Source organism: Arvicanthis niloticus, chromosome 21 (genome assembly GCF_011762505.2).
Source record: "Arvicanthis niloticus isolate mArvNil1 chromosome 21, mArvNil1.pat.X, whole genome shotgun sequence".
Taxonomy (NCBI): domain Eukaryota; kingdom Metazoa; phylum Chordata; class Mammalia; order Rodentia; family Muridae; genus Arvicanthis; species Arvicanthis niloticus.
The window spans coordinates 14,242,352-14,254,121 of record NC_047678.1 but is presented as its reverse complement, the minus strand read 5'-3'; the positions used below and the strand labels follow the sequence as shown (position 1 = coordinate 14,254,121).

The window sequence follows — 11,770 nt, the reverse complement described above, 5'->3', positions numbered from 1 at the left end:
GGACAGTTAGTACACAAAATTTTCTATCTGATGGGTTATAAAGGTTGGTCACTCTTGAATATAGGTAAAAAGTTCTAATAATTGTCCTATTAGTGACTGGATACACAATAAGTATTAGAATTTTAGTTTATTTTTATAAAGAATTTAACATTTCACTTAATTTTAATAAATTGAATTTTATATAATCTTATTCAGTTTGGATTTTATATGTTATCTTCATTTCTTATTTAATGGTGAGGTTTGAATATTTGAGAGGACAATATTTAGATTAATGTCATTGTTTAGTTTTCATTAGAACTTCCTAAAATTGTACCTCTTATGTTTAATTAAACTTTATTTAATAATATGAATACATTTATTATGAAAGACTTTTAAATAAAAACATTTTACTCTTAGATTAACATAGCAACTCAGGCACTTGTACTGACCCATATTCTGTGCATCTTAATGAACTTCTAGACACTCAGGATAGCCATTCTGAAGATAATTGTGTTTGGTTCGAAGTCTGCCATGGAATATTCCTGTTCTTTCTGAGGTGAATCAGTATATAATAATGTAATTGAGAGTGGAAGTATGAAATCCAAAGCGAAGTTTTCTGCTTCAGGATGACTACATTGAGATTTCATCTGTCCTGATCAGATGGTCAAGATCAATAAAAACAAATGACAGCAGATGCTGGCAAGAATTCAGCTTGCTCATTGATGCTGGGAGTGCAAACTGCCATTGCCACTGTGGGAATCAGTATTTAAAAAGGCTCAAAAGTTAAAATTAGATCTAATAAAATGTTCTCTTATACCACTCTCTGGAATGTGCTAAAGAACACTACTTATTAATAGAAAGATAAACTCTCATCCATGTCCATGTACTATTTTTAATTGGGTCATTTGCTTTTGAATTTTTCACCAATGTAGTTTCATAGACCCTATTTCCCAATATGACAAGCTATTGCCAGTGCTTTTGGTTACCCTCTAGAACCTGATGTAAGATCTTATTGCCATGAATGTCACATAATTCAGTCATAGCACATGGAGAAATCTAGCTGCTTGTCAACCAGCATCTTTCTACCGACTGAGTAGCTTTCATAGTACTAGACTTTAGTCATGACTCTGTGTTTCCACAGCTTTAGAAATATACATTGGAGTCTGGTGAGCTCAAGAGTAAGTACATTACTGAAGAGACTAAACATCCCTTCCCCAGAATCAGTAAATATTTAATAAGTTAGTATGGGAAGAGGAATCCTAGCTAGTCTTTCCTATCTCTTGTATTAACATCAATCAACCTGATATTTTGCAGGCTTATTGTAGACAACTGTTATTGCTGAGAGATCAAGTTTTAAATGGTTGTATTATGCCTTACAGATAACATTTCATGGCCTTTCCCCCTTATCTTCTTGTTCTGCTTTCTTTTGTAGTGCTCTCTGAAACTTAGAAGGAATAGTATGAGTGGTGTTTTATTAAGAAAGCAGCACACAAATCATTACTTATTCTGAGCATCATCAACAGCAACAATATTCTGTATCCACTCCCCTTCACAGCATTGGAAACTTCTCTGATTAAAGGATGAGAATCACATTTGTTTAAGAATATAAACAAATATTGAGGATATAGCTTGGTGAAATTTCCAATTTAGATCAATAACAGTAGTAGACTCCTTGGAAATGAAGTTTTGCTAAGATTTACAGTACAAAGCATGGGTTACCCCTATGAAATGGGCCTCAAATTGAAGTGAGAAACAGTTGATGATATCCATAACAGTTGTTACTACTGCAACAGTGAACAATTTTGCATAGAACATTGGAGTTGTCATTAGTAGGTGTGATGGTATTTTGTTGGTGATGGTTTTTGTTTTTATTTGTTTGGTTTTTTTTTGTTTTGTTTTGTCAATTTGACAAATACTTATACATATCTGGGAAAAAGAAGAATACTTTTTTCTTTTTTACTGGTTATTTTATTTACTCACATTTCAAATGTTATCCCCTTTCTAGTTTCCCCTCTACAAGCCTCCTATTATCTCCTCCCTCCCCCTGTCTAATTGAGAAAAAGATTGGCCTATAGAGAATTCAGTGGGAGTTTTGTCTTGATTAGGTATTGATTTGGAAGGTTTATCCATTATTATCCATGTTTAGGTGGTCCTGAAGTGTATAAGAATATCATGAGAAGCAAGGTACTAAGTAATATTCTCCAGTATCTTTACATCAGCTCCTTACTCAAGTTTCATGCCTTATTCCATGTACATATGGACTACTGTGGTGTGAAAGAATGTTCTAAACAGAAAATTGCGCAGGAAATAATCACAAGCATCAGCAGATAAAACTATAAAATATTTTAAAAGTTTCTACACAGAAGAGAAATGATAGATGATAGATGATAGATAGATAGATAGATAGATAGATAGATAGATAGATAGATAGATAGATAGACAGACAGACAGACAGACACACAAATAGATATACATAGAGAACCTATCAGGAAAAAATATAAATGTTAAGATTAAGGGATTAAGGAATAATATATAGAATTTACAAAGTACTACTGGTGTTATAATGTAAGGAAATAAAACTGGAAATTAGTAGATAGGCCAATGAATAAAATACTTCTTAAATAAAATGAAATAAAAATAGCCAATAGCTATTTTTGAAAGTATTCTACTTCCCTTAGTCATCTAATAATGCAAATTACAGCTACTTTGAGACACTACCTCATGCCAGTGAAAATGGTTGTCATCAAGAAATCTTACAGCAAATACTGGCTAGAATGTGGAGGAAGAGACTGATTTATTCACTGCTGAGGGGAATGCAAATCATTATGGCCATTATGAAAATCAGTTTGGAGATTCTTCAAAAAATTATTGATAGACCTGCCACATAACCCAAACATTTCACTCCTGGGCATACACCCAGAGAAGTCAATTCCCACCATAGAGAATTTTGCCTTCCTATGTTTATTGGTTCTTTAATCACTGAGGTAAAGACATGTTAACAATCTAGTTGTCCATAAACATATCTATGGATAATAAAATCTGCACACACATAAAGTGGAATATTGTTGGCTCTAAATAAAGATTTAATCACAAAAGGACAGAAAAAGAAGGTATACCAAGTGAGAACACACAATCTGCTAATCTTGAAACCACAAACATGTTCTTCATATGCAGATCCTAGCCTAATATGGATGCATGTATGTTCAAGTATATGTGTGGATACTGCATAATATTTTCCAAAAGGAGAACAAGAATGTGTAGTAACAATAAAAGACATAAGGTCTATTAATGAGTTCAGAGACATGATATACTCTGTCCTCAAATTGCTGTTTTGTATAACACATTTCAAGGCAAAGTAAATGTAAAATGGTCAGTATCCATATGTGACTTCATTAGGCTATTTTCCTTACTGTGAGTCACAAATTTTAATGTGTATTTTTCATGCAATATTCCTGTAACATGTTGCCCTTTCTAAGAACTACTTAGGTTTTCACCTGGTATTTTAAGCAGACATTTTTGCTATGAAAAGTATAGAATATAAAAATAGAAGAATGTGTAAAACATTATAATTTTGAAAACTGAGACAATATTGATTGATAGTTCCTGAATCTCATAGAGTAACATGTCATGTCATGTCAAGAATATGAAACCATTGAAAAACTTTTCCACTGTATGTTATAATTTTAAATTACTTCATTTTTGATGAATCAATGAACGTATCAACATTTTGTCTTGTTTTGATTTTGTATGTGTGTGTGTGACCGTATGTGCATGCATACCTGGGTGCATGTCGTGTGTGAGTGTGTGTGTGTGTGTGTGTGTGTGTGTGTGTGTGTGTGATACCATGCTATGTCCAGTTATTTTTCTTAGGGCTAGTTAGTGTGAATGTGGTCTATCACTACTTTCACTTCCAAGCATGAACAGTGAGGTGCTTTTATCTACATGGACCAATCCCAAGGTCTTCTCACAATATTCCAGAACAATCCCTGGCAAGTCACCTTTCTTTCTGGCAGGAGGCAAAGATTCATAACACCACCAAGTGCTATTTATTTTCTCCTTCTGCTGCTTAACCTCCCTCTCCTGAGCTCCATCCTCAGTTTCTTCCACTACTCTCTCTCATAAAAGTAATCAGGACACATTGTTTTCTCAGAAGGATCTAAGCAACACTCCAGAACCTTGTAGCACACATGTCTCTCATAAAAGGGGCCACAGGAGAGTCAGGGAATATGTAAGGCTGAGCGTGCTGATTTTGCCAGAATTTTTCTTACACCTCCCTTAGCATCTGTGTAGTTTTCATCACATACTTTTCTTTCTTTCTTTTTCTATTTTTTTGTTCTCCAAACTCTGTTCTCAACAAACAAGCAAAGTCCTGGCATCTGTTGCTGTAGATACATTGTGACTCAGGTGGCACAGCACAATCTTATATAGCCTCAGCACCTTATGGGTGGTAGGTCTGGTAGACTTGCTGAATACAGAACTTCATAGTGCAAGCTCACTCTGTTAGTTCTACCAGGTTTTCTGAATGTCATTCCAAAAATCTGCTGGGTAATTTATGTACTTCTGCCTCCAGATAGGCTATGAAGTAGCTAATGTTACTTACTGAACCAAAACACATTTTATTTTCTGAGATAGAATAATGTACCTGATTTGTCTTACTGGGGGTTTCAAAGTTAAAAGAAGAAACAAGAGTGAAAGGTGTCCCCAATTAGTTTCTGTGAAATTTTTACACAAATACATAAAAGACTACAAAATTCCTTCTGTTTATTTTCACATTCCTTTAACAGATCTAAAGCTAAATAACATTTAAAATGGAGTCATAAATCTCCCTTTCTTGTATTCCTGATTGTATGTGTAATTGGCTCTGTGACCGGTCTCTGGACTCAGTTGAGTTCAAGAAACTTCTGTTGCTCAGTGAATGTTTCAGCCCTTCTTTATTGCTGCTAATAAAGTCAGCATGGGTAACCAGCTATGTGGAAGCCTTCATGTTCCTATCATGAAGCCACATAAAATATCATTTTTAAATGTTGACTTTAGTTTTAGTGGGCTTCACATTTTGTTTCATTTTGTTTTTAACACTTGTCTGGACTTTCTATATAAATTCTGCATTCTAATTGATATATAAAATAATATTTTGAGTTTATCATGTGAAGATTATATACACATATCCAATGTATTTTGATGATATTCATCCTTTATCCCACACCGCAGCTCCTGGAATCCACCTCAAGACTTTCTACCTGGCCCTAGTGCCCTCAACTAATCAATATCTCAACCCCATGTCTTTGTTTTTTCGTATTAATAGCTGAAAGGCCACTTAGTAGTACCCATATGCACATCCCACTAGTGGTCACGTTCCCAAAGACAAGTAGCTGTTTCTTCTCCCCATCAACCATTAACTTCTATGAGGTCCCGAGCTAGGTGGGAAGCCCTCATGAGCAAATTCCTCATTCATGCTGATTTTTTTTTTTACTAGCTTGACAGTGTATGGATCTGGTAAAGGCAAACACATCTGTGATGAGTTTGTGAATGTAATGGCCATGTCATGTATGGAAGACAAAATTTTACAGTTCCCATTTCTATCCCTTAGCTCTTACATTTTTTTTTCTGCCCCACTTTCTAGGATATTCCTTAAGTCCTGGGGAAATGGGGCTTGAGATAAACGTCTTATTTCGGGCTAGTAACTCACAGTCACTCTTAATCTCAGTACTTTCAGCAATGTAAGTTTCTACATTCACTGCTGCCCACTACAAAAAAAAAAAAAAAGTTTTCTCTGACCAATGTTGAGAGCTGCTCAAATAATGGGTATAAGCATGAATATTTACAAGACACTTTGACAATAAGACCATTTAGCAAAAGCAATAGCATGCCCCTTGCTATAACCTGCTACCATCCCAGACCTAGGCTTTTGACCGGGTTTGGAGTAAGAGACATAAATTTCCTCTTGTGGAGCAGTACTCAAATCCAACCAAAACATGTTTGTTACATACCTAAAAGTGGACACATTTTTGAATGAAAACAAATATTGTAACATGCTGATTTTAGTGCTCATAAGACCATTGGTATTGTTTATCTCCCATTGTCCTGAATAATGCCTTCTAGGAGTCTGAATGCTATCTAAGAGCTAGAAAGTTTCCTGATCATTTCAAGATTTATGTCTCTATGTCTTACATCCAAAGTATGTAGTGATTTAGTAACAATGTTTTAATGTTTACTTATAGTGGATATCTAAAAGCTGTGTCAAGAGACTATATAATTTTGTAGATATCTGGGAACTCCCTGACCAATAAGTTGTAGGAAAGTATCTTAATTCTGGCAGTGAGATATTTCTTTAATAACCCATGACATCTGTGAGTAGGAATGTGCACCCCTACAAGGAATCTCCAACCAAATTCTTTAATTTATATATATATATAAATTTATATATATATATGTATATATATATATATATATATATATATATATATATATATATATATGACCATATATAAGAGCTTACCAACTGCTGAGTCTCTATTTAGATTTTTAATAAATCTTTAGTGTTAGTTAAACATCTCCTACCCCATCCTTTCCCTTCCCCCACACCTACCAGTTCTTAAAATTTTAACCCTCCTTGTTCATGTGACATTTGTTTTACTATTTGCTCTAACTATTGTTTTAATTGAGTTGAAAGTAAATATCCATAGGGCTTTTTTACATGCCTCTTTTTTTCTTGCCTACATTTTTCATATACCCCTTTCCTTGACACTTCCCTCATCTTCTTCATATCCCCCCTTCCTCACTTAACCTTTCCAGTTATAATATTCCCTATGTATATTTTTACTTTTTACCTTGATTCTACTATTACTTCACTTAATTCATCTCTTGCATCCCTTTCTTATTTTTTTGTTTTGTTTTCTCTTCCACATGTATTCCATCTTAAATTCAACTAAAATGTCCAAAGCTTGGATCCACATATATGAGAAAATATAAGGTTTTCTTTCTGAGGGAACCTGACTTGCTATGAACTTTAACAGTTTCAGTTTCAGACACTACCTTTTCTAGATACTGTAAATAGAGTAGCATGAATATAGATGTATATGTGTGATGGCTAATCTTTGTTGTCATCTTGATTGTATATAAAGTCAACTCAAATACAGCTAATAAGCACTCTACTGAGAGATTTTCCTGACAAGAATATGGAAGCAGGGATGATTGACCTAAATCTGTGTTATATCTTCTGGTGGTAACTTGTATTAAAAGAAAATTTTATGGGTCCCATGAAAAACATATATAAAAGGGCCTTATAGATCCTTTCTCCCTAGCCTGAGTAGCTAAAGTCACCCCTCTGGTTTGCCAACCAGAGGCCAGTTAATCTGTAAACAAAGAATGAAGAGTTACAGGACAATGGGCTACTGAGTCATCCCAGGAATGAAGATAAGAGATAAACATCTGCCTGCAGAAACTGCTCCCCGCCCCCATGGACCGGTTTGTCCAGATGTTCAAAATTGGAAAACAACCAATCGTGTGCACCCGCGTGAAGGTTTCTCCTTTTCTCCACCCAGAGCTTATATTAACCCTAAACCCCGGAGCCACAAGGTCGATGCCCCTGTCTCCTACATTGAGACACGTGTCGGCCCGGAACGTTCCGCCATTAAACTACCTCGTGTTCTTGCAGCAAGTTGGTCTTTCGTGTGTCCTTTGGGTGCGCACCATCCTGTGACTCGAGTGGGGTCCCCTTTGGGGGCTTCCCGAGCCTTACCGTATAACAAGACATGGCAAAAGAAAATTTTGCTTTTTGATTGATTGCTTTCACTTTTTTTGGAAAATTTTTCTGTCCTGCTGCTGTGACATTTCTTCAAAATCATTAGAACCAACTTCTTCCACATTCCCAAGTAGCTTGCAAAGCAGAAGCTCTCTAGAAATCTTTCAGTACTAGATTTGAATTGCTGAGACATCAAAGTTTGCGAACAGAGAAAATTAGTCAGCAGCATTCTTTTATGGTCTCTGCTTGAGGACCTGACTCCAGGGTACAGATTGCGTTTCTGCCATGACTCCTTTCAATGAAAGAGTGTAAGCCAAACACACTTTTCCCTCATTGAATTTTCTTTGCATTGTGATTTATGTTACAGCAGCAGAAAGAAACCTACAACAGAAGTTAGTACCAAGAGTGGGTCTTCCATTGGTCGATTTGAACTTGATTTTTTTTTTGCTTGTTTGAGAAAGACTGTGGAAGGGTTTTTAAACTTTGGGCCACACAGAACCATTGTGTTTTCTAAATTTTTGAGATATTAGAAATTCTGTGGGCATAATGTTTTATTCACTGTGTGAAGATTATCCTTGTATTATTCAAATGTTGATTTCTCTGTTCCTCAATCTTGTTGCAATCTAGACATGGCATTGTAACACTTATTCTTAGTATCTCCAAGGTACATTGTTGTATAAACATTGCTCCATATTTAATCTCTGATTTGCCAATGAAATCTGATCAACCAATAGCTGAGCAGAAGAGAAAATAGGGATGGACTTTTGATTCCAGCCAGAGGAAGGGAAAAGATAGGTGGAAGAGAGGATTTGACATGAAAAGGGTTGAGAGAAGACACCATGGAAACACACTTGGAGCAGAGAAAGTCAAATCAGCACTAAAATGCAAGTATCCCAGGGATTTGGGCTTGGAGGTAGCCGTATTAGCTTCGAGGAATAGAATAAATTAATTACTGTTTAGCTACACTGCAGTAAATCTTAGCAAATAAATCTTATAGTCTCTGTCTCATTTATTTGGGAGCTAGCCAGAATAGAGCCAAATCATCATTTTTAAAACTGTTTTTAAAAGATTCCTTGAAGATAGATAAAGAGACAGGACTACCCAAATCCTTTGAGGCCCAGAATATTTTGAGTCCTTGACATTGTCCACTGTAAGATTTACAGTTTCTCTAATGTTAGAAATTGTTCCACCAACACTGTATCTTTAAAGCCAAAATAATAGATACCTTTTTAAAGATGCATATTCTATTCCTTTGGAAACCACCAATTATAGGGATTGTATTGCCAAAAGTACTCTCCAATGAAAAGCTCCTGAAGACATTTTTTTTTTCACCAATACTATAAGATGCAAACTATTGACAGGGGCATTAGGACATTTGAAAAACTTTTGTCATTGTTCTTCTCCTTATGCCAGAACTTAGGATTGGACATGAAGCTAGTGAATTGGATCAGTTAAATATAATGTGTTTAATTAGCCTCCAGAGTAACAGAGCCATCGAAGCATTGAATCAATAAAGGCAAGTTGAGCAGAATTTTCAATAAAAAAAAAATCTAAAATGTCATAGCTCTCATGTAGCCCTTTGGTACTAGCTAATCAAATATGGAAATAGAATAAATTAGCCCATGAAGTTTTTGTTCAATCTGTGTAAGCATTAAAATTCCAAAGCTATACTGGATAGTACCAATAAAGAATCTCTGCTTAACAACTACTATCAAAGTTTAACCATTTACAGACAGAAAAGTTCTTGAATGAAGGAAAGTGAGTTCTCTTTTGGAGTCTTATTTTAAATGACTGAATTTACTTGTAGTCTTTCTTCCATTCCTCTCTCAAAGATAACATCATGATTGAAAAGAAAACTCTGTATAGAGTTGAATAATGGTTCTGAAATGGCATTGATTCCTGAAGATCCCAACAAATATTTTGTTAAAGGGACTGTGACAGTTCAGTGAATAATGGGATTTTTTTCCAAGTCCAACTTGCAGTGGGTCCAGTAGTCCCCCAAACACACTCTGTGGTTATTACCCTATAATTTGGATAGTATATTTAGAAGTTGGTAGAAGGTTTACATCAGTTCTATAACCTTGGCAGTAAGGGCATTCATATTTGGAAAGGCAAAATGGAAGCCAATAGAGTAGTCTCTACAAGGAAAAATAGTGAACCAATACCAATATTGTATCACTGCAGACATTACAGAAATTAGTGTCACTTTCAAGGACTTGAAAGATGTAGAGGTTGTGAAAACAAATAGATCATGTCGAATGAGAGTTGACTGTCACAAACTCAATTAAGTAGTAGCTCTACCTGTAGCTTTTGTGCCAAATATAGTGTCCTTGAACAGAATAACTTGTCTCCTGATTCCTGGTATACATTTATTAGTCTAGAAAGTATTTTTCCCTATATCTATACCAGTCAATAAGGACCACAAGAAGCAATTTGCTTCCAGTTGTCAAGGCAATCAGTACATCTCTACTCTTCTACCTCAAGCTTATATCAACTCCTCATCCTCAGGTATCAGGTTGAATCTTCAGCCCTGTCATAACTTAGTTTGCTAGAATTTAGATTGCCTGCATTCTTTTTCTGCAAAATATCAGACTTGTCAACTCTATTGATGATGTGATGCTAATTGGGTCAAGTGAGCTGGAAACAGCAAACCATATAAACTTGTTAGGAAAACATATGCATATCAGAGAATGAAAAATGAGCCAAGCTCAACTTCAACGTTGTTCTAACTCATTGAAATGTCTAGGATGCCAGTGGTATATTACTTCTAAGGTGAAAGATAAGTTGCTCTACCTGGCTCATCCTACCACCAAGAAAGAATAGCACTTATAAGTCTATTTGGATTCTGGAAGGAATATATTCCCCACTTAAATATGTTGTTACTCTAGTCAATTTACCAGGAATTTAGAAAAACTGGCACCATTGAGTGGGGAGGTAACAGGAGGGGACTCTTAAATAGGTCCAGGTTATTAAACAGTCTTTACTACTATATACACCATATGAATTAGCGGACTCAATGTTAGCTAAGGCTCCAATGGCAACTCAGAATGTTGTTGGAATCTCTGGAAGACCTCAAAAGATAATTCACTGTCAAAGTTCACATGATTTGGGATCAAGCCTCTCAAATTATCTATAAACAACTATTTTCCATTTGAGAGGCAACTCTTGGTCTTAGTGGAAACTTAATTTGACAATGGGTCACCAGCTTACCATACAACCCAAGCTGTTCATTATGAGCTAGGTATTATATGACCCAATTAACCATAAAGTAGGATGTTCACAGCATCATTCCATTATCAAATGGAAGAACTATATATGTGACTGGGTCCAAACAGGTCCCAAGGACACAATCAAGTTTACTTACATGAGGTTGTCCAAACATCTATGGTTTCTATTGCTGTTAAAATGCCTTTTGTTTCCAAGCATGAATCAATACTCATCATTTTCCAATAGTCTCAAGAACACAGTGGCTATAGTGGTAAAAATGGATGATATATATATATATATATATATATATATATATATATATATTTACATGGATTTTAACCATGTAATCAACCCACCAGGGATGTCTTGGTTGAAGCTGTTACCAGACCTGCCACTTTCAGAAAGCAACACTGAGAGCTCTCAGTATAGGTCTGTTCACAAAAGTGACCATACAGTGCCATAGTCACATGTTCAGTGCCTTAGATCACTTCCATCATATTAAGAGCAAAACTTTGTCATTACTGAAATAGATACTTATTCTGATTATGGATTTTCCTTTCTTGCATGCAATGTTTCTGTATAAAGTATCTTCCTTGACCATACACGATGCCTTATCTAACATCGTGCTATTTCACAGAGCATTGCTTTTGACCAAAGAAATTACCATCGTCAAAGACATGCTAGAGTAGGCCCACACTCATTCAATTCACTGTCCTTCTTATGTTTCCCACCATTCTGAAGAAGCTTGTTTGATAGAATGGTGAAATGGCATTTTTTGAATGCATAGTTATAGCATGAGCAAGGTGGAAATTGCCTGGAGATCTGGAGGAGGGAAGTAAGGAA

At 35.5% G+C, this 11,770-nt stretch overlaps 1 pseudogene; it reads right to left on the bottom strand.

Annotated features, from left to right (window-relative positions):
• Positions 1 to 3,917: 3,917 nt before the first annotated feature.
• LOC117693644 (NADH dehydrogenase [ubiquinone] 1 beta subcomplex subunit 9 pseudogene) lies at positions 3,918 to 7,732 on the bottom strand (annotated as a pseudogene).
• Between the last annotated feature and the right edge of the window lie 4,038 nt (positions 7,733 to 11,770).